Source organism: Neofelis nebulosa, chromosome 1, assembly GCF_028018385.1.
Source record: "Neofelis nebulosa isolate mNeoNeb1 chromosome 1, mNeoNeb1.pri, whole genome shotgun sequence".
NCBI lineage: Eukaryota > Metazoa > Chordata > Mammalia > Carnivora > Felidae > Neofelis > Neofelis nebulosa.
Genome location: NC_080782.1, coordinates 200859606 through 200887087, shown reverse-complemented (window position 1 = coordinate 200887087; position 27482 = coordinate 200859606).

The following is a 27482-nucleotide window of genomic DNA, read 5'->3' as shown; positions in this document are numbered from 1 at the left end:
GAAACAGCATCAAATTTTAAAGCTCAAAATAATCTTCTTTAACTGGATGTTGTGAATTCCAGGCCCACTGAGGCAGGGGTCCTCCCTTCTAGACATGCTGGGGTGTCCTCAAACCCCCTGACTTTGCTGGGCACAGCTCATGCAGCTACTCTCTGTGGCTCCCCAGAGCTGGAATCACAAGCTGGTGGCTTTACCTGCTTGGGTCAGGGGCAGCCCAACACTATGGATCACTGGGCATTGCCCTACTGGTCGCCTGGTCCTTGTTATAGTCTCTGCCTTGGGTCACATGTCTGTAGCTCCAGCATATCCCATCCTTCAAAACCTAGGTGGAGGTAGCCATGCTTTTCTGGCTTTGCTGGGTAGACCCTCCCCCCCCAACAGCTTTGAGTAGGGGTCGTCTGACCTATTGAATCCAGGCAATGGCCTCCCCTTTTGAAACTGAGGAAGCAGTTCTCATTACCTCTGAATTGCCTTTGAGGAACTTCTCTTAATCTTAAAGAATATTGCATATTCTTAGCCAAATAGCTCTATGGTTCCATCCTGTAAAATATAAATCTGGCAGGGGCACCTGGGTGACTCAGTTGGTTAAGGGTGTGACTCTTGATTTTGGCTCAGGTTATGATCTCATGGTTTGTGAGACTGGGCCCTGGTTGAGCTCTGTGCTGATAGTGTGGAGACTGCTTGGGATTCTCTCTCTCCCTCTCTCTTTGTCCCTCCCTCACATTCTCTCTCTCTTAGACTAAATAAAAAATAAACATTAAAAAAAAATACAAGTCTGATAACTGTGGAAGGCCAGACCCCAGTGCCAGGCTGAGACCGGGTCGAGCAACGACTCCCTGTTGACTCAGCCAACCCGGTGGTTCCCCCTCCCATTCCCCCACTTGCAAGGGCATACGAAAGCCTTGTCAAGGCTGAGAAAGTTAATTCCTGAAGCCTGTGGTCTGCGGGTGTTGGCAGTAATGTTACCCCCCTTTTTCTACCCCGGGTCAAAGAGAAACAAACATGGGAACTGTGTTTTGCTAGCAATCTATCAACAAGGTCTTGTTGTGACCCGTTTAGAAAGTTCACAAGGTACACAGAACTAAATGTTTTGGTTGGCAGCGATCATGTGAAACCTGTTTATTCTTAGAATGACCTGATCCATAAGATTCTTGCTATAAAAGATTGTGTACAGCAACAATAAAGCCGTCACTTGGGCCATCCTGTTCCCAAACTCTCTTCTCTTCTCTTTTTTTTTCTGACATTCCCCTACCCTCAGGACCCTGATCTCGGTGTTTGTTGCGCCGGTTGCAACAGATAACCTTCTTTCATTCCTGCCTGTCTCCTTCCCCTTTGGTTCATGTTGGCTATTTTCTTTTTTTTTTTAAATATTTTTTTAACGTTTATTTATTTTTGAGACAGAGAGAGGCAGAGCATGAACGGGGGAGGGTCAGAGAGAGAGGGAGACACAGAATCTGAAACAGGCTCCAGGCTCTGGGCCATCATCAGCCCAGAGCCCGACGCGGGGCTCGAACTCACAGACTATGAGATCGTGACCTGAGCTGAAGTCGGACGCTTAACCGACTGAGCCACCCAGGCGCCCCATGTTGGCTATTTTCATGCTAACACGACTGATTAAGTTCATGGTTCACACTAAAACTAATCCATCCAGGTTGCTTAACAAAATACTGTAGAATAGGTAGCTTATAAACAAGAGAAGTTTATTTCTCACAGTTTTGGAGTATAGGAAATGCAAGATTATGTTGGCAGCAGATTTCATGTTCAGGGAGGGCCCAGGGATTTCTAGCTGTGTTGCCACATGGTAGAAAGGGCTAGGGAGATCTTTGGGGTCTCTTTTATAAAAGTACTGATTCTATTCATGAGAGGAGCTACTCTCATGACCCAAGCATCTCTGGAATACACCACTTCCTAATACTACCACACTGAGAATTTGGATTTCAACACATTCAGACCCTTACACCTATAGCTGCCTTAACTTTGCCCTCTAGTACCCAAGAAATGAGACTATAGATTTTCTTCCTAAGTTTTAGCTAAAAGGTATATCCCCCCCTTAGGCTAAAGGACATAAGAGAATGCACCCATCCCACGCACGCACGTGTGTGCGCGCGCGCGCGCACACACACACACACACACACACACACACACACACACAGAAATTTATCCAGTGACTTCCCTTTTATCCAAGCTTCAACTTCTTTTCAGTATGTGTCTCTACTAGTTTGTTATTCAGTGCCTTTAGACAGTTTTCGTTTCATTTGGAATTTGTTATCTGCAAAAGGGATAAATTTTCTTTCCCCTGGAAAAGTTTTCATGATATTAACTGGTCATTACCAGTGATATCAATTAAAGATGAAAATTGAATAATCATGCATGATATGCTAAAATAATATTTCTTAAGCATTTTAAGTACAATGATTTATATTATACAATTTTATTTCCATACTCATTTGTTGTACTATGCTGTGTTTAACAAAAATAGAAATTGCAAATTTTTAAATAAAGATTTAGTTTTCAAAATAAACTCACGAGGATGATATATATTTTTTAAATGTTTATTTTGAGACAGAGAGAGAAACAGAGAGAAGGAGAGAGAGAGAGAGAGAAAATGCAAGTGGGGAGGGGCAGAGAGAGAGAGAGGGAGAGAATCCCAAGCAGATTCCATGCTGTCAGACAGAGCCCAATGTGGGGCTTGATCCCAGGAGCCCCAAGATCATGAAATCATGACCTGAGCCGAAATCAAGAGTCTGAAACTTAACCAACTGAGCCACTCAGGTGCCCCAAGAATGATGTACATTTATAAATGAATATACATATATATTTTTGTAGAGAGTGAATCTAACTTTATCAGTAAAGCAGTTTTAAAGTAAATCAATAAGATGAGAACACCACTTATAAAAGTGATGTCGCCACCTGTAGTAATCACATGCCTTGAACTACATAGTTCCTAAAATGTTTTAACTTGTAGAAAAAATATACTTAAATATTTGACCACACATTAGATCCTTATTTAAGATTTAAATTTGTTATGGCATTGGACTGCTCTATAAGAAAAAGTTGAAAATGTTTCCTACTGATAAGACTGAAGTGTCATTGCAGCAAGATCTCAGCATTCACCTTCTAACTTGTTGAAAAGAAGATTCAGCCAGTGTGAAGTCATAGAACATGTGCTTATATCTCAGTCAAAAGGAAAAACAATCCTGAATTTGAATGTTTTTTCAAATTTCATTAGCTTTGTCCAGGTGACAAAGTTAATCAAATGCTGGACTAAACATTAAATTTGATTTCAGCGCATTTTTTTCCCTAACTTTTCGTAGTTTGAGATGTCTCCCCTTTGACTTTAATACTATGTAAAATGAGAAGATATGTAGAGATGTACAGGTATAACTTATGACTGTGGTGACCATATAATTTATCAATTAAACTGTGACACTTAAGAGTGAGGGTGTTGCTATCAGTAATTACTCTGGAATGTCAGGAGGAAGCTAGAGCTATAGTTAAAGCAAAGATACATGGACCTGCAACCATGAAGGCTTAAATGTAACTTATATCTGCATTCTCTAATTGAGGTATTATTTTTAATACTATTATTTAAAAGAAATGAATAGGATTTGTTTTTTCTCTGTTATTAATGATTTTTTTCTCTCAGTCCAATCAGAGAGAAGCCAATATGGGCTCCAAGGACACCCTCTGGGCAAGGATCATTGTTATTATTTTTGTCTAGCTTGCTCACTATTGGTATACTTCAGGTTTTTTTCCCTTCTCATCTACATTATGGTGTATTTGTAACATGTTCTGCACTTGTCTGCCAGTTTTGACCTCGAGTGCAATCTATATACTCTTAAACCTCTTAAATACCTCTTTATTTAACACAGAAAAACTAATTACTCACCATGAAGTGCAAGGCACTTTTTTTTCCCTTGTCTTGTTTCTTGTTTTATTCTTGTCTGCCACTTTGCTCATCTTTCTCTCTCTGTCCATGATTTTGCACTCTATTCTCAGTCAAACACACTCCTCCATTGATTCAGGCTGTCTCTGTGTACAATTTATTTGCTAGGAATATAACTGCTCTCCTTACTATCTGGTAAACACGTATTCCTGTTTGAAAATGTAGTTCAAACTTTGACTCTTCTATCATGATTTTCTTAACACATCTAAATGTATGATGTGTTTATTTATGGATTAAAAAATGTGTTTTTTTTATAAAACTTACATATAAATATCGTTTTAAAAATGTATATTTATGCATTAGGAATCTGAAAAACATAAGATATGGGGCATATCTTTCTCATTTTGTATCTCTGTTGTCTCTTTCACTACTTTTTTAATAAGTGCTGATAAATATTTAATGAAATAAGTGACACTGCCATGAAACTTTCTTTTGCTGCTTATTGTCAATTTACCTGTGGCTTCGCATCTCATCTGTTATAAAATTTCCATTTTTAAAGAATTTTGAGGAGTGCTTGGGTGGCTAAGTTGGTTAAGCATCCAACTTCAGCTCAGGTCATGATTTCACAGTTCATGAGTTTGAGCCCCACATTGGGTTCTGTGCTGACAGCTCAGAGCCTAGAGCCTGTTTCAGATTCTATGTCTCCCTCTCTCTCTGCCCCTCCCTGCCTGTGCTCTGGGTTTCTCTGTCTCTCAACAATAAATAAACATTAAAAAATTAAAAACTTTTTAAATTTCCTGACATTTTGGTAAAATTTTAAAGTTAATATATTGGGATTTAAAATTATATATTTTTGTCTTCTAAAAGCTTACAAAAATTTATTTTTTTAATATCTTTTATTCCAAGTCTCTGTACTCACTCTAAGAAATGTGTAAACTGATATTGTTCTTTTTTACCAAAACAGAGGAATATGATTTGACTAAATATAATTATTTCAACCTGAAATAATGCATTACAGAAAATGGTAAATTAAAAAATGTGTGGTTTTAATGTTTGTTAAAGAATAAAAATAAAATTTTACCTAATATGTGGATTAACTGATTGGTATAATTAACTGTAATGAAAGTATAAATTATTCTGTGGCATATCTCATTATGGTATTACTTTGAATATACATGTAAAATGGAGAAATTATATATAACAGAATCTACCAAAAAAAAAAGATTTTGTAAGATGAGGTGGAAAATAAATCTAAAGATAAATTAAGCTATTCCCCTTGGAAAGCTGATATTCCTCAATTATTTTATTAATTTTGATCCATTTAAGTCACAGAAAGTAGACTCACAATCTAAACAAGCTATACTTAACAAAGTATCCAATCAACTTTATCAAAGGGGTATGTAAAATTACCTAAAAATCATTCACCTTTTTGGAGCACTATCCTAAATAATTTGAGTACAGGGATGACTTTTAAAAGTAAAGGAGAAAAATGGGAAGAGAAGATTATATAAGGAGATGCATTTCCTTCATTCAATTTAACACTATCATTTTTCTTAATTATTCTTGACTTTTTACCCATTTCATCTATTTTCCATGAGCTTCCTTCAGCAGTTTAAAAAAAATAGGGCACTTACTTTTCAGAACAAATTGTCTATTGCTGTCTTTTTAATCTTGATCCTACCCCTCATCTATAAGCAGATAGCATCACCTGTCTATAAGCAGGTGTGTTTTTACCAAGAATTTCTATAAATGCATTACTGAAGATTGAGTTAGTTTCTTAAACTAAATAAGGCAGTGAGGCACTTGCTTATATCCACTACTTTACAGGTAATATCTTTGAATTTGTAACAAAGTGTATTCATTTAAAAATATGTCTATGTATTTACAGTTATAAAATTATAAATTAACTAATACTTCAATATTAGAATGATAATATAATTATTCAAATTAAAATTGTGAAGAAAACAAGTGTTGTATTCAACCCATAATTATTCATATGTAAATAAAAAACCATGAGGACAAATAGTGAGAAAGAATAATGTACTAACATTATTTTATATTATATTGGAGTTTTAAGATTTTATGGTGATTCTTTAAACTGATCTTTGATTTTTAATTATTGTCAATTATTTCAATAAAATCAACAACACAAATGAAATTTAATGATTTAATTCATGTTGCTACTTAAAGTGCTTTATTTATGTATTCATATCTTAAAAATATTTTTAGGAGGGGTGTTCAAAATATAATCTAGATATGAGGTAGATTGTTATTTATTGTATTATTTTAAAATTACTTTTTTAAAGTTTATTTATTTATTTTGAGTGAGAGAGAGCATGAATGTATTCAAGTAGGGGAGGGGCAGACAGAGAGAGGGAGAAAGAGAATCCCAAGCAGGCTCAGCATTGTCAGCACAGAGCCAATGGGGGCTCAGTCCCACAAACCATGGGATCATTATCTGAGCCAAAACCAAGAGTTGGATGCTTAACCAACTGAGCGACCCAGGTACCCTTAAAATTACTTTTTAAAATTTAAATCATTACTCTAAAAATATTGGGATAAATTGTTCTATATTTTATAGAAATCAATGACAAGTTTTGAAAATAAAGTATATAATAAACATAAACAAGTGTGCTACTTGTCACAATATATATACCATAAAATCACAATATTTTAGAGAATGGATGGAAACAGATGGAACACTTGATTTTACATTTAGAAAATCTGTATCACCGCCAAGTTGGTTTTTGAAAGTAAATCATATAAACTATGTTTTTATCTTTTTTTTTAGAGACAGAGTGCACACTAGCAGGGAGAGGGGCAGAGAGAGAGAAAGAGAAAGAGAGAGAGAGAGAGAGAGCGAGAGAGAATCTTAGGCAGGCTCCTCAGCATGGAGCCCAACAGGGGGCTCTATCCCATGACCCTGGGATTATGACCTGAGCTGGAATGAAGAGTTGGACACTCAACCTACTGAGCCACCCAGGCACGCCCTATATCAATTATTTCTTCTGTTTATACACCTCACACTCAGCAGACATACCAATAATTCTACTAGAATTATTTTATTGAGTCTAATTGCCTCATCAAAATTTTTCTAGGACTTGACCAAATAATCTACTACTAACCCAAAGAAATTCTAACCTCAATATTCTTCAATAAATGCTCTACGTACCCAGATGAACTATCATCCTTCCACAAAAAATTATTTATACCTGGATGATTATAAGACTGGAAAAAATCCTACCAATAATTCAATAAATAAAATTATATGCAACAGGAATCATATGGTGGCCTATTATTACTGTTTTGAAAAGTGACTCATAATAGAAAACTTTCATGAATACTATTAAAATATGATTATTTCCACCAATTTAAACCAACTAATTAAGTAGTAAATATAAGATTATTACAATCAGTGGAAATTCTCTGTTGAATATTTAGCAGTAAAAAATATTAGCTAAAATATTTGTTGATAAATAATATTTATATTACCCTGTTAAAGTTTATGATCAGACTCAGAATCAGATATGTTACCTAATTCTCAAATGTTATATGAAAAACAAAAAAAAAAATGAGTTGATTTTATTTAACATATATTGTATAAAGGAGCATTTTTCTGAACATAAAGTTAATAGTTACGTTAAATCATTTGTTAAATGGCAGCCCATAAAGAGTTGTATTCACTTCAATGTGTCAGATCCCTTGAGATCACACACGTACATATAGATATCCATACATGTACACATATATATACACATACACATATACACACATATGTACATATATGCCTATACATTTATATAGAGATAAAATATAAAAGAGTATTTATATAGAAACATTAATTGATGTGGGAAGCAGAGTGTATAAGTTTAAGTATTTACTGAATAATGAAAATCAAAAATTGACAATGGCATTTTTTGAGGGATGGAGGGTAAAGAGTCCATGGCACTCCACCAAAGAATGGAAGGAAAACCTCATTGCAACTAATACGATTATTAATTAGAGAAAGCCAGGTCAGTGGGAAACTCTTCTCTTGCTCCTTTTTCCTTAGAAGCTAGATATTTTTTTTTAGTATGAGCTAGAGCTCAGCCCTAGCTGGATATTGATCCTCTAGGGATCCTCTATTCAAAAAAGATAAGCTATTATTTACTTTTCAGTGAAGACTTAGATATTCTATATCAAAATACCTAGGAGAAGTAAAAAATAAAAACATAAGTGAAAAAGTCCTCACAATTACAACAGCAAAAACAGAAAATGATCCAAAAAGGCTATTTCATATTTATATAGGATAAAAATCACTACAAAGATAAATGATTCTAAAAAATAAAAATTTACCTAACATTGTGATTTAAAAGTATATAAAACAACTACTGTTAATTGATGTATGGATAATTGACATATATACAATTCTAGTGGAATGATTTAATTTATTTCTGTTACAAATGGATGAAAGAACTTGAAAAATTAATTAGGATATGAAACACTGAATGGCAAAAATAACAAGTTTGAGTTAATGGCCATGTAAAACATTATTCCTAACATAGTGTACAGATTTTACTTACACATACAAGAAATATTTAGAAGTGTTGCTGGGTATTAGGCATTAATAAAGAGAAGACTGCACACGAGAAAGCTAACACTGGAATCAGGAAGACCGGGAATAAAAACAGGGCATGGCTTTGAAATAAGATCCTCTCAGTAGGGATCAGTATCCTCACATCTATAATGAGAAGGAAGGAATGGGCAATCCCAGGGACCACTTCCAGGTCTAAAATTCTATAAAGCTGTGGCATATGATTTGTCTTTAAAACATGGTCAGTGCTATGCAAAGAAAAACAAGTTTTGGTGTAATGATCCTAATCTCTACTTGACTGCAGCTGGAAGTTGATATCATCACTGCATTGGAGTCATAAAGCAACTGTAGTTGGCTCTTAAGGCTGTTCTGACATTGATTTACTTTCCCAGTCTGCACAAATGTGGAGATTTATGTTAAGGTAAAACACAACACAGATCAGCATGCCAGATTCACAATTTGTTTAGCTATCCTGTAATGTTCTGAGATTATCTTAGGGGGGTGCTGGTGAGTGGGCAGTACCATTGTTAGTCTTGGACTCTGACACCAGAACAGTTTGCCTCTTGGCTGGCTCCCTGATTTATGCACTCTGTAAGCTGGAACTCAACACTTAACCTAAAGTGGCTCAGCTCCCTTATCTGCAGAAGGGGGTATGTGGTAACATTACCTCTTGGAGAATTTTGTGAAGACTGAACATTTAGAAAGTCTTGTACTTAATGAGTTCTTTATAAGTACTAGCTATGATTATGTTAGCTTTTATCTTCCCAAGGATCACTACCCTGGAAATGAAAAAGATATGTAGAATACTGCTAGGATGAGAATTTAGCTTATATTTTTTTCTTTGAAGTAATTAAAGAACATGTTCACTTATAATTCAGATCTAATTTGTAATCTGTCTTAAATAGAAGATATACCCTAGGTAACCTAAGATCAGCATTAAGCCCAAAGTTGGTATCATTCACCTCTGTAGAAGTAGCTCTATTGGAAGAGACAGTGCACACATTTTATTTATACATAAAAGAAATATTTAGAAGTGTTGATTGGGCATTAAGAAAAAAATCACAGTTTCAAAAATCTTAAAACATATATAAAAATCCTTACTGTAGAAAGATACTCTGTTCAAACCTTCTACTGAGAATAATGGAAATTACGTGATGAAATAAGTTTTAAATCATTTATGAGCATTACAATACTTGCAAGATAGCAAAAAGTTATCAGGCCAAAAATATCAGTGATGATCAAAATCAAAGAAATTAGCAGATTACTGAAGCTGGTTTTGTCCCCAAATTAGTTGGCAAATGGGGAACTTGAACAATTGGTTTTCAAGATCAGGGAGATACAAGGATGAGAGAACAAATTTCAGAGTCCACCTAAATTGTGGAGTCTGATGAAGAAACTAATGATGACTTTCAATGTGAGGGTGAACCCAAAATAAAACTGCACCATCCTCCTTCAGGAAATGTTGCTTTAAAGTTAAGCATAAGTTTCTTTGATACTAATCAGAGCATGGAAAAATGGTGTTGAGAAGTTGTAAATATAGCGTCTCTCCTGTAGACAGTAACCTCAAGTTCACCTTAGGCAGAGAAAAAATCATCAAGCCATTAATTTAGTTTAAAACAGTTGCTAAATTTAATGCCTTCTGAAGCCTGGCAACAAAAGTAAACAAAGATACTCCTTAGAGTTGCCCTTACCTCATGAGCCCTAAAATGCTCTAATACATAATTTTCCTGGAGAATGATTGACTCAGCATAGACACAAGCAGAATTACAAATATATATAAATATAAATATATATGTGTGTTCATTCACATATATATTCATTTACATATAAATAAATGTAAGTGCATATGTGTGTAACAGTAGGAACAGACATGAAAAGACTTCAACTATTGGAGTTATCAGTTACATATTAAAATATAAGAATCCACAAGACAGCAAAATGATATTGTCATTGTACCAATAGAAATAATTGTAAATTAGAATTCTGTATGCAGAAAAAACATTTCCATGGAAACAGAAAATTTAGATATTTTCATACAAACAAAATTTGAGAGATTTTACCACCAACAAACCCAAACTAAAAGAAATTTTAGCAGATATATTTTAGGCAGTAAGACAATGCTCATGGAGTGAGTCCCCAATACGTAAGAAATGAAGAATAAGAATAGTATAAGTATATGCATAAATATAAATAGACATTAACCACATAAAATGATATTAATGATTACTTCTAAATTTAAAAGAAAAAAGATAAAGATTTTTTTTTTTAATTTTGGAGAGCGAGAGCATGAGCGGAGGAGAGGGGCAGAGGGAGAGAGAAAGAAAATCTTAAGCAGGTTTCATGCTGAGCATGGAGCCCAATGCAGGGCTCATTCCCATGACCCTGGGATCATGACCTGAAGCAAAATCAAGAGTTGGAGACTCAATGAACTGAGGGACCCAGGCACCACGTTGAGAAAGATTTTTTTTTTTTGATGTAAGGGCTAAATAGATTTAAATGTTTTCTAATTTTGCATCATCCAGCTACACGGTATTTTTTTTTAATTCTAGTATACTTAACATACAATGTTATATCAGTTTCAGGTGTACAATACTATACTATTCAACAATTCTATACATTACTCAGTGCACATCACAATAAGTGTACTCTTAATCCCCTTTACCTAATTCACCCATCCTCCACTCACCACCCCTCTTGTAACTATCAGTTTGTTTGCTGTAGTTAAGAGTCTGTTTCTTAATTTGTCTCTTTTTTCTGTAGTTCATTTGTTTTGTGTTTCTTACATTCCACATATGAGTGAAATGGTATTTGTGTTTCTCTGACTTATTTCACTCAGCATTATACCCTCTAGATTCATCCATGTTGTTGCAAATGGCAAGATTTCATTCTTTTTCATGGCCAAGTAATATTCCATTATATATATATATATATATATATATATATATATATATATATACACACACATACACACACACACTATCCCTTCTTTATCCATTCATCTACTGATGGATGCTTGGGCTGTTACATATTTTGGCTATTGCAAATAATGCTTCAATAAACATAGGAGTGCATATATCTTTTCAAATTAATGTTTTTGTGTTCTTTAGGGAAATATCCAGTAGTAGAATTACTGGATTATGGTAGTTCTATTTTTAGTTTTTTGAGGAACTTCCATACTGTTTTCCACAGCAGGTGGATTCCTACCAACAGTGCACTAGGGTTCCTTTTTCTCTATATCCTTGTCAACATTTGTTTCTTGTGTTTTTGATTTTAGACATTCTGACAGGTGTGAGGTGATATCTCATGGGGTTTTGATTTGCATTTCTCTGATGATTAGTGGTATTGAGCACCCTTTCATGTGTTTGTTAACTATCTGTATGTCTTTTTTGTAGAAATGTCTGTTCATGTCTTCTGCAAGAGGGTACATTTTTTTTTGCAATAAATTAAATATAGATTATAGGATTTCTAGTAAAACTAGCAAAGTAATAGAAAAATATAAAAGATGTTAGAAACAGAAAATAGTAGAAACATCCTGTAAAATGTTGGAGAAAAACTAAAATAACAATAAAAAAATTCTATCAGTCCAAAAGATGGGAAGAAATAGAAAAATAATAGAAAACATGTAAAAATAAAAAGCACAAAGTTAGTTTGAGAATCCAAATATATTAGCAAACATGTTAAATATAAATGGATTAATTATACCACTTAAAAGATAACGCTTACAAGATTAGAAATAAGTGATATCCTCTTTCCATATGGTAAGAGTGAACAAAACTCAAAGGACTGAATATTAAGCATGTTGTCAAAGAGCATGTTGTCAAATCACAGGGAACGGAGATAAAAATCAGTGGCAAAGGATAACTTAAAGTCCCATAAGTTTAGAAAACTTAAAAGATAATTCTGAGTAAATAAAGATTGAATAATAAGTCATAAGAATATTAGCAATATTTCAAAATACACTATAAGCAAAATGATACATATAAGAACTATAATAGTCTTATATAAAATAAATAAAAAAAATAGAGGAGATTTGTATACTTTAAAGGCTAATACTACTGAAGAAATAATGAAAATTACTAAGTTATCAATCTATCTCAAGGAGAAACTTTAAGAAAAGCAACAAAATAAATACTCAAAAAAATGTAAAAGGGGATAATAAAGAATGGTAATAATAATAATATAATTAGAACTCAAATATAAAGTAATATATAAAGTGATAATAATTAGAACTCAAGTGATAATAAATTAGAGCTCAAATATAATAGAATCAAAAAGAGAATATGTACTTTGACAAAACTGGTAAAATTAATACAAACATGAAGAGATTGATTTTTAAAAAAAGCACAAGTGGACCTTGTGGGTGGGTCAGTTAGTTAAGCTTCAGACTCTTGATTTCAGCTCAGGTCATGATCTCCCAGTTCCTGAGCCTGAGCTCCGCATTGGGCTCTGCTTGGGATTCTCTCTCTTTCTCTTTCTGTCTCTCTCTCTCTCTCTCTCTCTCTCTCTCTCTCTCTCCCTCTCTCACCGTCCTTAGCCCCCTCACATTCTCTCTCTCTCTCCCAAAATAAATAAATAAACTTAAAAAATTAAAAGCATAGCTACCAATATCAGCAATAAAAAATGAATTATAGTTGCTATAAACATTAATATAGTCAGAATTATAAAAAATATGCAAATACATTTGAACCATTAAGGAAACAAATTTCTAGAAAATTATTTCTTGCTAAATTAAGTACAAAGAAATAGCAGAAATAACATAAAATTATATTAAATTACATTAAATAATTAAAATATTCCAAGGAAGACCTCTAGATCAGGATGACTTTTCAATGAATTATGAAAAACATTTAAACCAATAATTAAACATTATCAATAATATTATTAAAAATATAAAATTACATAATAATAATCAATTATCACATTATTCCCAAAAATAGAAAAAAAGAGAACTCTTCCAAATCACTTTACAATAAAAAAAAAATTCAAACCTAAGAAAGACAGTAGTAGTAAGATAATTAATGGGCCAATTTCACAAAGGAAACTTAATGCAAATATCTTAAAATGTTAGCAAACAAAATCCAACTATATGAAAACTTGAGTTTATTCTTAATTTATAGAATTGAACTTACTATAAATTAATCTTTGGTTGTTTATAAATTTCACTTAAAAGCAATTAAAGCAATCAACTACATTAAGAAATTAAAAGAAAAAAACCCAGAAAGTTATTGCCAGTGAAATTCCCCAGGAAGTCAGCCCTGAGATGGAGTTGTGCTGCAATGCATGCCTAATGGCAGCCTTAATCAACTCCTTTAGAATTGTCTGGGGTTATACACCTTTGCCAATCCATCATTTGATATGGGTTGCCCTAAGAGATTGAATGTACTGTTAGGGAAGTAGCTCTCTGAAGTTGAGGTATCCAAAAAGGAACTGATAGCTGAAGATTGTCTGCTGACAGCCTTCCCAAACTTGGTTTTCCCATCAAAGATACACATAAACTCCACGTGGAATCTTTTCCTATCATTTATATTTCTAATACCAGTGTCTGCTGGAGGTTAGGGCTCAAGCATGAAGGCTGCTTTCACTGTTGCCTGTGCCTGATGAAGAGTACTTTTAGCAGATTTTCATATCACCTAATATACAGTATGAGCAGTATTTCCAGGCGTGTAATATGCTGCCTCCAGAACATGAAGAGGCCTATGAGGCATTGTGTTCCTTCTTCATGTTACAAGCGTAAGATTGCTAATTTTTCCTTTGGAGGATGTTTCAAAACATGCTTCTGCTAACCACTGGTCTCCTAAACATTTTGTTGATTTGGTAGGAAAATCTATATAGGGTTTATCTCCCACCCTCAGAGGCTTGTCATAATATCTCTAACTTGGTACTCCATTCTTCCTCAGCTGGTCTGATTAGCAGGAAGTCAACAATAGAGAGGGCCCATGTGATATTCTGAGGGATGATCAGGCAGTATTGATCTTTTGGACTCATCAATACAAAGGGTGAAAGTCATTAGAAAACCCCTGGTGTTAACATACAATATATACTGTTGCCCATTCCAGGTGAACAACTACTACTATCTTTTTTTCAGATAAGGAGAGAAAAACAAACAAAACATATTCAGCAAATGAAAGGACACATCCCAGGTATCCATGGCTATGTTAATCTTCTCTAGCAAAAGCATCACATCTCTTGTGGTGTCTGCAATTGGGGATATTACATGGTTATCCTTGTGATAATCTACTGTCATTCTTCAATATCTGGCTGCATAATTAAATGAAAATATGACCCAAACTATAATCCCTGCCTACTTTATACTCAAAAGTGGCAATATATTCTATAATCTCCTGAGGAAAAATACTGGTTTTTATTTGTTTTGTTTCTAATTCACTCTCTTCACCAAGGACCCTGTACAAACTACCAATTATGTCTATTCTAGTTATAAATTCATGGACCAGGAAAATGCCCACTGGGTGAATTACAGAAGTAATTGTGACAATGAAAGTCAAATCTTGGACACAATTCCATTTATTACATGGAATAAACGTGCCCAATCTAATAAAGATGGTATTATGATTCTCCATATCTTTAGTTATTCAAGGAATTTGAGTTCTAAAATCATTTGAGCATTTCCCCTTTTGCAGCACATAGTTATCTGAGGATTACACTTGCTATGGTATTGCAGGATCCTTCCTCCTGAGATTCAAACTCTTAAATCACAGAATCTGAGTCCAAAAAGAGTTTCAGTCCCAATAACTGGCAGAGATGCTGACTTTTGTTTGGGTGATATCCTTAGCCACCAGGTCAGTCACTCTTTCTTTTACTGAATGTTAAAAATATGAGTAGGATCCATGTAGGGTACCCAATTATTTTTCTCTGGGGTGTCATGCTCTACAACCACAGATGCTATTTCTAATACTTTCCTTAGGTTAGGTTCCATTTGTTGCCCTCTTGACCTTGCCATACATCACAATAATTGCATCCACTTGACTTGTCAATACTTAAGTACCATTGGTTCAGAGTCCTATCTATCATCCTGATTGCTCTCAGTTAAGCCTACTTCTGTAATGGCCTCTCACATGGTCAGGAGTGACCTACAAGGAGACACATCATCAAACTTTGGTGATGCTGTTGCCCTTCTCACAAGCATATTCCCAATTGACATGCTAAATCGTATACTAACTGTATCTTCAACATAATTATCACAAGTTTTAGGCATTTACATAAAGTAGCCACTCTGGTCAGCCCAATTTCTTTTTATTTTAGTTCTTCATTCACTGTATGAAATGTCAATTCTGACATTTCAATGTCACTTAGAGTAGGCTACCACTTTTTTCATGTTTCTATAAAGTTATCCTAGTAGCAAACCTGTACATTGTTCTGGGCTTGTTTTCTAAATTGTTAAATCCTATATTACAGGTCAGTGCTCCTAAATCAATAAATTCTCTCTGGATGAAAGAACTTCAAAATTCAGTCCCTCACATACTCTCCTAGTTGCTAGTGGTACATACTAGTTAAGTTTTGCAGATCATTTAAGTTTCAGTCCTTTTCCCTCTCTTCTCTGATAAGGTCCAGCATATCTTCAGCAAGGAGTGCTATAAATTAATGCTAGTTGTAGGCCTAAAGGGAAGTTGGAAAGATCCTGATTAGGAAATGGGTTATGCACCCTTGCAGTACTATGCAATATCTTAGGCAAGAGTGTATGCTCGTGAGTAATGTGGAGGAATGACCATTTCTGTGAGACCAGTAGGTTCAGAAGGATTGGGATATCCAAGATTATCTAAGGAATCAAGCTAGATATCCCTATCTCATGTTAATGTCCCATTATTTCCCAACCAAGGGCCTGACCTTCACGTAGCAGATCAGCTTTGTTTGGAAATTTAACTTTCTTTTAAATCCTATGCATGAGCCTCATTTTTTTTTCTGCTTTCCCACTGCAGGACATGAGAAAAGCTTTAAATGCTGCTATAAAACTAGCATTTGCAGGTTAAAACCACGATTTAACTGTCCTATTCTCTAAATCACTAGTAACAAAAATAAGAATAACAACTGCCACTTACCATATATCAGATAGGTACTTGGAATGTGGTAAAAGTTAATTTTCACCAAAAAATGAGACTATTCTGTGGCTTACTTAGTAGGCAAATTTCTAGAGAATAACTGATTGTTCAGCTTATAACTACTGCACATCTCTGGATTAATCAACTATGTCCAAAGGTTTCATGAGAATATGACTGCTCCCTGTTGTTATCACATAATCAGAATTAGAGTATCAAATGAAAGGGAAAAAGGAGTCCTCAAGGAAGGGATTGATAATAGATAGACACAGTTTTAGATATCCAAGTACCAATAAAAGAAGATGCAAAAGGTAACAACAGCATTGCAAAAAAATTATACATTTTAACTACAGACAGTAAATATTTATTAATTTGAATCTATTGATTAATAATGTAACTATTGAAACCAAAAAAACAGACTGGGCATAGAAGAGAAACAGATGGTTACCAGAGGCAAAGTGGGTGGTGGTAGGGGTATGAAACAGGTGAAGGGGATTAAGAGTACACTTATGTTGATGAACAAGGAGTAATACATGGAATTGTTGAATCACTATATTGTACACCTGAAACTAATATAACACTATATTTTAACTACACTGGAATAAATATAAAAATAAAAAAAAGAGAGAGAAAAATCAATTTATACACAACAGGGCTAAATTATTATATAAAAGGAAATATATATATTCTAAGAGTGTTTAAATTTTTAATACTAAGAACTATCATTTTTAATGCAGTCATTTATGTGACATAAGTGGCATGCATTCTTTAAAGTATATTATCTAAAAGATTCTAGTTGGTAGCTCTTCTTTTCAGTAGGGGAGCATTATTAATTATATATTTGCATTAATGAGTCTACAAACATAAACTCACATTAACATACAGTTTTTCACATCTAACTTAGTCATCAATTCAAAATTAAGAATATTTGAGAGGTTTTCTTTTTACATATATTTACAACATATATTTACTTACATATATATATTTACATATATATACTTACATATATATACTTACATATATATATATATATATATATATATATATATATATATATTTACTTATAAACCAAAGCATTGGAACACATGGAGTACTAAAGAATTCTATGTTAATTTGGGATGATATTTCTATTTCACTATTGATTAGAATATGTGAAGCTGTTAACATTTTACCTTCTTCTCCTATTATTCCCATTCATGTTTATCATATGTAATACGGTTCTATTACACTGAAACTGGGCTAGCAAATGCAGATGATTATTGGATGTAAGTTGTAAATTAAAAAGTAAACACACTGCTTTTTTTACTCTTCTATCTAAAGGAGTTCCTTTAAAATTTTGATAGCAATATCATTTTAATTAAAAAAAATGAAAACATGTGACTATCATACAGCCAATATAATTAGAAATTACTACTGAGTTATTTTTTTGAGCTATGAATAGGAGTAACAGACACACTAAATAGTGATGTATAATTCTGAACACTATCAATTCACTAACTTGATCTATGATAGCATAAAATATCTCTATGTGTGGTTTATAGAGATATATACAAGAACATCCATGTATACAAACACACACACAAGAATATTTTGTGTAATGAGATTTTTTACTGTTATACATATTATAATTTCCTCAATCTGTATCAACAACTACCTTGAAAAGATTGAAATTTAATTCATTTATTATAGATCATGATAGAATGCAAAAAAGCTAAGTCTATTTAATATCCCTTATAAATATGGCTCATTTTTTGTAACTTACTGTTTCTTCTTAATTCCATGGCAGGTAACTCAATGAAGTCATACAGAAAATAAAACAGTTACTGTATATCATGCACGAAATTCTGGATGATAATGAGTGTAGAGTATACAAACAAGCGAACAAAATTCAGTTTTGCTTCTGATTTGTGGATAAAATTCAAAAACACAATTTCGAAAGCTAACAGAATTGGCAAATATATCAAAATGTGGACTACATTTGATCATATCACCTAGAGCCCAATTTTTCTAAGCATCCAGCATTGACCCCAAAGTGCTAAGGTGAGTTAGATAGAAATACCTGATGTCAGTCAAGGGGAATAGCTTGATTGCTCAGCCATCCTTTACAATCTCCCACTGAAACAGGTAGAGGTGAAATGGTGTGTATAGCAAAGTCATGAAGATTGATGGCACCCTGCTGCTTCCAAATGTACCCTATCTGCATGCAAACCACTTGACACATGAACTGATGGAAAACAAAGAGTGTTTGCCCAGGAAAAGTGCTTCAGCAAGCTTAATTTCCATAGCCATTTGCACAGCAAAAGCGAGATCTAATAGGTCCCAGAGAAATCAGAAAAGCCACGATAAGAATTCAAAGCCACAAACTAAATAAAAAGAGATTATTAGCTACATTGCAGTAGGCAAACAGTAAAGTCTTAAGTGATCAATACTTGACGAGAGACATGCCACAAACTTCATGTATAGGTCAGGCTCACACACCGTTTTTTAAATAAATCGACTGACTCCTGGACAAGGCACATAAAATGTCACTTTTTATCTTTCAGTTGATATTTTCCTCCAAGAGGAAAAAACCTATCTATTCACCTCCCTGAGAGATTTGATCGAAAAGATAGTCACTCCTGATATAAGGTTTAAAGGGGAAAACTGCAACCAAGTGGAAATTTTTGTCAGTACCTTAATCTCTGATTTGTAGAAGGTTTTGCTTTGGGATATTTGGTGTGTCTGAGGATTGCCACCAAAGAGCCCTTCTGTTCTTTAATGGCTGCACTAAATCTTAACAAACGTGAGCATGAAAACTATTGTGCTGCACTTGTGAGGCATATATCAAAGCTATATTTTTTAAAGCTTGGGAAGGCAGTTGAATCATGCATGCTCTTTATGGAGCTCTGATCAGGCTGATAAAGGCAGTTCAGCTTCAATAAATGCTTTTTAAGTGAATGTTTTGGAAACTGAATAGGAAATTCAAAGCTCAAACTGTTGCCAAACTGCTCCCACAGCACTTTGATCACTTTGTTTCTGACATTTTGTTGAAAATGTCTTGTTTTTATTAAAATGTTGGCATCTAGAGACCAAGAAAGTTAACTGTAGTCACTGAAAATATAATATACAGTAAATCATGGAATGACATGACTTATTAAGTACTTTGTACACATTCCTTAAAAAGAAAACTATTTCCCTGTGGGGTCATACACAGCATTGCACTTGTCTGAGAAAAAGTTCATATTGTTAAAAGAAAGACAAGTACAGAAGATAAATCAAATACTAGCACTTTGCTTCAGGCAAAAACTAAAAGAAGTTATACAGCTTTACTATCCAAAAGAATAGGAATACTATAAGACAAAAATTAATAAAATTAAAGAGATATGCTGAATCGAGAAGCATACATTTGTATGCTGCCTTTAAATTACCATCACAGAACGTAACGTATCTTTAACTCCCAGGACAGAGAAGATAGAATATTATGGCCCTCTCAAATTTACATGCCAGAGGACTGCTTCTATAATTAGTGATGCTGATTTTTCTGATCACAGCATCACAGTTTAAAATGTATGGCATCTGCAATTTAGGTGTTGAGTTTATCTGAAGAGTAGGATTTTTGTGAAAACCAAAAATAGTGAGCTGAAAGTTACTCAGAGATGCACACATCAGTTTGAAATCAATAGTATAATTTCTTTATACATTCAGATATATGTAAAAGGTATAGAATAAACCTTTATGTTTCTCTCGCCAGCAAAATAATAACTTGAAGAAGAATAAGCACTATATGGCTTTCTTTCTTATTCTAGGTAGAAATATAATCTTTCTAACATTTACCTAGATAACATTAGCTGCAATTTTTAATCTTTTTCAAAATTTTCATCCCATTAACTTTTTAACCAATGATAACCCCCTGAGCCACTGCATTAATTTGTGATAAGTTTCATAGTTGTTTTATGCTCTGTAGTATCAGAGAACATGAAGTAAAATGATAGTCTGAAGAGTTGGGGACTTAAACTCCAAATCAAACTAGCGAAGAAATACCAAAGATAGTGTGTGTAAATATATATATATGTGTATATATATATGTATACACAGTTCCTACTAAGAGCATTTATGATTGCCCTGAGTATTTAGGACAATCCACTGATATGTGTCATTGTTATATGCAATTTAGATTAATTTTCTGATTAAATAATTATAAAACCAAAGATTTGATTGAAAACTCATAGAGTTAGTTCTTTCTTTGATAAGGATGAGTAAATAGTTTGACACAAACCTCACTCAGAGAACTATTACTCAACAGTAATAATCTTCCTGAGTAATTGAAGACACTGCAGAGTTAAGAGGAAATCAAAGAATTACCAGACAAAAATGCTAGAAAGGAGCAAAACCAGAGAGATGAGCCTGGCAATAGAGACTGCTTTTCTCCTGAAGGAATTTAATTCTGGAGGTGGTGGCTGGAAGTCAGGAGGTGGAATGAAGCTTTCCTAACATCGGCATATTCTTTTCTTAACTTTCTCTAGAGTGATGTTATCTAAAATGTCAGGGTAGGAAGTTCTAGGGGTCAGTTCCTCCACCAAAGGTACCAATGAGCTGGGAAGAGAGACTGGAATCAAGTAACTCAAAACTCTGGTACTTAGGTGGACACTTATAACAATTAGGAAAGTTTGGATGCATGGAGAGATTGCTACTCTAAGGAAAGACAGTGGTATCCATGAACAAGTCACCATATCTATTCTTCAGGCCTGTAAAAGCTGGCAGCTGGGAGTACCTCAGCTCTGGGAGCAGCTGGCTGGTATAAGGGCAGGTAGAAGGGCCCTTGTTGTCCGAAAATTTGGAGTTGTGTACTTATTAGTACAGCAGTACCCCGAGGGACTGGTATAGAAGTATGCCTTGGTTTCAACACTCTGGCCACAGTAGCTTGACCCAGAGACGTCTCTCAAAAAAGGTTAAAGAGCCAGTGTATTTTTTCCCTTTTTTGACCCAAACATTTAAGGAAATCTTAGTTTAGTCACTGGCAGACCACAAAGATAACAGAACAGAAGCTTCAGTGACTTCACACAACAAATCAGAACCACTGCAAAAACAGTTTGGGAAAGTCAAGAATAGATAGCTCCAGGGGTGTCTGGGTGGCTCAGTCGTTTAACTGTCTGACTCTTAATCTCAGCATCTCAGCTTACATCTTTTTTTTAATTTATTTGTTTTTGAGAAACAGAGAGAGCAAGTGGGGGAGGAGCAGAGAGAGAGGGAGAGAGAGAATCCCAAGCAGGTTTTGTACTGTCAGCGCGGAGCCTGATAAGGGGCTCAAACTCACAAATCCTGAGATCAAGACCTAAGCAGACTGTGGCTTAGTCGGTTAAGCATATGACTCTTGGTTCAAGAGTTCAAGCCCTATGTTGGGCTCTGTGCTGGGTATGAAAACTTACTTTAAAAACAAAACAAGACAAAACAAAACAACAAACAGATAGCTCCAGACTTCAGCAAATTGAAATAAAATATCTCTGAGGAGTTAGAGAATAAGATTTCCAGAGTTACTACATTATAATACTCTGGATGTTCACTTCTCAATAACAAATAATATGTGTGTGTATGTGTGTGTGTGTGTATCTATATATCTATATTTATAGACAGATACAGATATAGGTATAGATATAGATATAGATGATATAACAAGGAAACCGGAAAATATGGCCCACTCATGGGGAAAAAAATGACAAAAACTATGTCTGAGGAAACCCAGGCATTTGAAATTCTAGTCAAAGACATTAAAACAACTATCTTAAATATGTTCAATGAGCTAAAGGAAATCATAGACAAAAAACTAAAGGAAATCAGGAAAATGATATATAAAAAAATGAAATATAAATGAACAGATATAAATTATAAAAAGGAGCCAAACAGAAATTTTGGAGCCACAAACCACAATAACTAAAAAAATTTTTTTTCACAAGAGGGTTCAGTAGCAGATCTGAGCAAGTATATGAAAACATCAGTGGACTTGAAAATAAGGTAATTCAAATGATCGAGTCTGAAGACTTGAAAGAAAAAAGAAAGACAGAGTTTAAGAGAATTATGACACAAGTAAGTATACCAGTATAAGTTTCATAAGAGTTCTAGAAGGAGAAGAGAAAGAAAGGGACAGTAAAAATATTTGAAGAAATAATGACTGAAAATTCCCCAAATCCGATGAAAGATGCGAATACATATACTCAAGAAACCCAAAGCAACAACAACTCCAAGAAGTATGAACCTACAGAAATGCACATTGAAAAAAAAAATAGGCAGAGAGTTAAAACCCAAAGGCAGAGAGAATTTTGAAAGCAGTAAGAAAGAAACAATTCATCATATAGAAAAGAGTGATCAGTAATCAACTACCTCCTGACAAATAAGACCCATGGACCAGGTTACTTCACTGATGAATTCTACAAAACACTTAATGAAGAATTAGTAATTCTTCCCATGCTCTGCTAAATAATTGAAGAGAAGGGAACACTTAATAACTCATTCTATGATGCCAGAACCACTTTGATATAAAAGCCAGATAAATATATTGCAAGAAAAGAAAATTACAGGAAATACTCCTTATGAACATAGATGCAAAAATCCCCAATAAGATAATAAATGGCAAACCACATCTAGAAGCATATTATAATGATTATGCACCATGACAAACTGGTTTCTATTCTAGACATTCATGAGTTGTTTGGTATACAAAAATCTATCAGTGTAATAACACATTAATAGAATGAAGGAGCCAAAAAATGCATGGTCATCTCAACTGATGAAGAAAAAATATTTGACAAAATCCAAAACCTCTTCATGATAACAATACTCAATAATTAGGACTGGAAGGGAAGTTATTCAATGTGTTGAAGGCCATATATTAAAAATCCACAGCTAATATCACATAAATAATATAAGACTAATAGCATTCCCCTAAGATCAGGAACAAGATAAGGATACCCACTGATACCACTTTCATTTAACATAGTACTCAAAGTTCTAGTCAAAGCAGTTAGGAAAGAAAAATACACAAAAGACATACATCCAAATTAAAAAAGAAGAAGTAAAATTTTCTCTGTATACAGATGACATAACCTTATATATGGATAATTCTAAAGTATCCAAAAAATAAAACCCTTAGAACTGAGAAACTAATCGACAAAGTTTCAAAATACAAATTTAACACTCATAAATCAGTTCTTCTTGTGTATACCAGCAATGAACAATTCAAAAAGATAATTAAGAAAACTGCCTTTCCAGTATCATTTAAAATAATAAAACATTTAGAAATAAAATTAACCAAAGAAGCAAAAGACCTCTACATTTAAAAGTATAAAATATTGCTGAAAAATTTAAAGAAGACACAAATGAATGGAAAGAAAACCCATATTTGTGGATTGGAAGACTTAATATTGTTAAGATCTCAATACTTCACATAGTGATCTACAAATTCAATGCAATATCTATCAAAATGTCAATGACAACTTTTTGCAGAAATAGACAAATTTTTGCAAAAATTCATATGCAGTTTAGTCAGTTCAGGCTGTTATACCAGAATACCATATACTAGGTGACTTTAGCAACAAACATCTATTTCTGACATCCTAGAAACTGAAAGTCAGAGATTAGGGTGCTGGCATGGTCAAATTTTTGGTGAGGACCTTCTTCCTGGTTATGTCCTGATACCACTCCTTGGGTGCATGAGGGAGAGGGAGAGAGAGAGAGAGGGAGAGAGAGGGAGAGATCTCACATCTCTTTTTGTTTTTATAAGATCATTAATACCATCAAGAGGATCCCATCCTTATGATGTGTAATAACACTATTTACCTTCTAAAGACCCAACCTCCAATTGCCATCTTACTGGGGATTAGGTTTTCAACATACACATTTTGAGAGGATGCAAACATTCAGTCCATAGCGATATGAAACTCAAGGGACTAGAGATAGCAAACAAAACAGAAGAAAAAACCCACAGAAACAAAAACTTGAAAAGGATAAACAAAGTTGAAAGACTTATATTTCTTGATTTCCCTGATTTCAAAACTAACTACAAAGCTATAGTAATCAAAAGTGGGTGGTAGTAGCATATACACCAATGGTATAGAATAGAAACCAGAGAAATAAACCCTTACCTACATAATCAGTTGATTGTCAACAAAGATGCAAGACCAAATAATAGTGAAAAGACAGTCTTTTCAACAAATGATTCTGGCAAAACTGCATGTCCACATGCAAAAAAAGTAAACAAAATAAAGTTGGACCCTCATTTTACAAAAAAGAATGAAGTTGGACCCTTACACCATATACACAAAACAACTCAAAATGGATTAAATAGCTAAATTTCATAAAACTCTTAGAAGAAAAGAAGAGAGATTTTTCATAATCTTGGATTTGGCAGTGATTTCTAAAATATGACATCAAAATCACAGGTGATAAAAGAAAGGATAAACTGAACTTTATCAAAATTAAAAACATTTGTGCGCCAAAGGACACTATGAAAAAAAGTTAAAAAAAGACAACCCACATAATGGGAGAAAATATCTCAAAACCATATATCTGATAAATGATTGATATACATACTATATAAAGAACTTTCACAATTCAACAACACCAAAAACCCAACTCAAAAATGGGCAAAATTCTTGAATAGACACTTGTCCAAATAAGATACATAAATGACCAATAAGCATAGGAAAGTATGTTAAACATTATGAGTTATTAGGGAAAGGCACATCAAAACTGCAATGACCTAGCACTTCACATCCATTAGAATGGTTATTATTTGAAACGAAGGAAGGAAGGAAGGAAGGAAGGAAGGAAGGAAGGAAGGAAGGAAGGAAAAAGGAAGGAGGGAAGGGAAGGGAAGGGAAGGGAAGGGAAGGGAAGGGAAGGGAAGGGAAGGGAAGGGAAGGAAAGGGAAGGGAAGGGAAGGAAAGAAAAGGAAAGGAAAGGAAAGGAAAGGAAAGGAAAGGAAAGGAAAGGAAAGGAAAGGAAAGGAAAGGAAAGGAAAGAAAGAAAGGAGTGTTGGAGAGCTGCTGTGGAAAATAGTTTGGTGAGTCCTCCACAAAGTTAAACATAGAAATACCATATTACCCAGCAATTTCACTCTTAGTTATATACCTCAAAGAACTGAAAATGGGGACTCAGATATTTGTACACCAATGCTCATAGCAGAGTTATTCATAATAACCAGAATGTGGAAACAACCCAACTATCCATCAACAGATAAACAGATAAACATTGGTATATCATTCAGCCATAAAAACAATGAATATCTAATATAATCAGATCTTCAACAGATGAACCTCATGAACATGTTTTGTGAAAAAGGACAAATATTATGTATTTCCACTTACAATCAAGTATCTAAAATGGGCAAATTCATAAAGACAGAAAAAAGAATTGAGTTTAACAGGGGCTTGGGATAGGATAATTAATTGTAAAGTATTGCTTAGTGGTTATAGAGTTTCTGTTTTGGATGATGAAACATTTTGGAAATAGTGGTGATGACTACACAAAGTTGTGAATATACTTAATGCTTTGAATTGTAAATTTAAAAATGGTGCATATGGTAAACTTCATTTCATGTATATTTTATCACGTTAAAAGAGCAAGTAAGAACCATGCTCTGGCTATTTCTTCTATTTGGATTATTCTCTTCCCAATATATACCTGGCTAACTCTGTTACCTCCTTCACATTTCTGTTGAAACTATTTTTCACTGAAGCCTACCCTAATCACTCTATGTTTAATTTAAAACTCCAACATAACCACTCCTTTTACTTCCTTATACTCCTTTTCCTATTCTTCCTCCTTTTATAGTACTTGTTTTTGAATATACATTTTTATCTCATTTTATCTTTACTGTTGTGTTTGTTAATCCCACTAGAAATTCAATTTCCTCAAATTATCTTTGTTTTATTCAAATACAAACAATAATACCTATCACATAGATCATAATAAATACTTGAATGAATGAATGATTTAAGTGTTACACTGAATAGCACACTTCAGAGGAAGTATATAAATGATGGTTTTCATTTGGAAATCAAACATGATTGATTAATCAAACTAGGATAACATGATAACATGTTGGGGTTTTGTTATTATTCATAGTGAACTAAGACATTTTTCATACTTAACTATTGTTAGGCATTGCTTTTGTTACCATTAATTGGCTGAATAATATAATAAGTCTTGAGGTACATACTGTGGTTTCATTTACTGCGGGCACCCTGGGAAATGTGTAGCATGTGAACATATTAAAATGAAGACATTTTATTCTTCACTGGTTTTCTTGTCCTGTATTGTCTGACAGCCCTGCCACATAGGTTGAATGCGGAAACACAAACATTTATCTAATAACCTATAGAGCAATCACACTTCTGCTACATATTCATTGATTTGGGGGAAATGTCTTGATGTATCATAGAAGAACGACATTGTATCAAGGCTAACCCTAAGAAAAGAGACTTGTTAACTGAATCAAAATTAGCCTCTGTGGGTGTTGAATTGGAATCAAATTTCTGTTAAACAGAGCCCCAAGAAATCAATTGTAACCAGCAGTTAATGACCAGTTTGCTAACAGCTTGAGGCAAGGCCAAGGGCAGTTAACACTCCAACAAATTAGTTGTTAACTGGGCTAATGACTGATTTTGCAGGGATTATTGCTATTATAAACAGTCATCAATCTAGCTTTACCACTGAGTTTGTAGCCAAAAAATATTTTTATGCCCCCAGTTTGATACTCTGAATTCTAGTTATTATGAAAATCTAAAATCATATAATGTTAGATTTCCTGCTTTGACAGGACTAAAAGTAATAAAACCTCCTTTTCATTTCCTTATTTGTAGTTAACTAGATGAATATATAAATTTCTGATAGCTGATAAGAATCATTAAGAAAATATAATAGGCATAAGTAAATCTTTTCCAATTTTGAGTGTACATTTGTCATCAATTTGTTAAAACATGTATATCAAGATCATCAG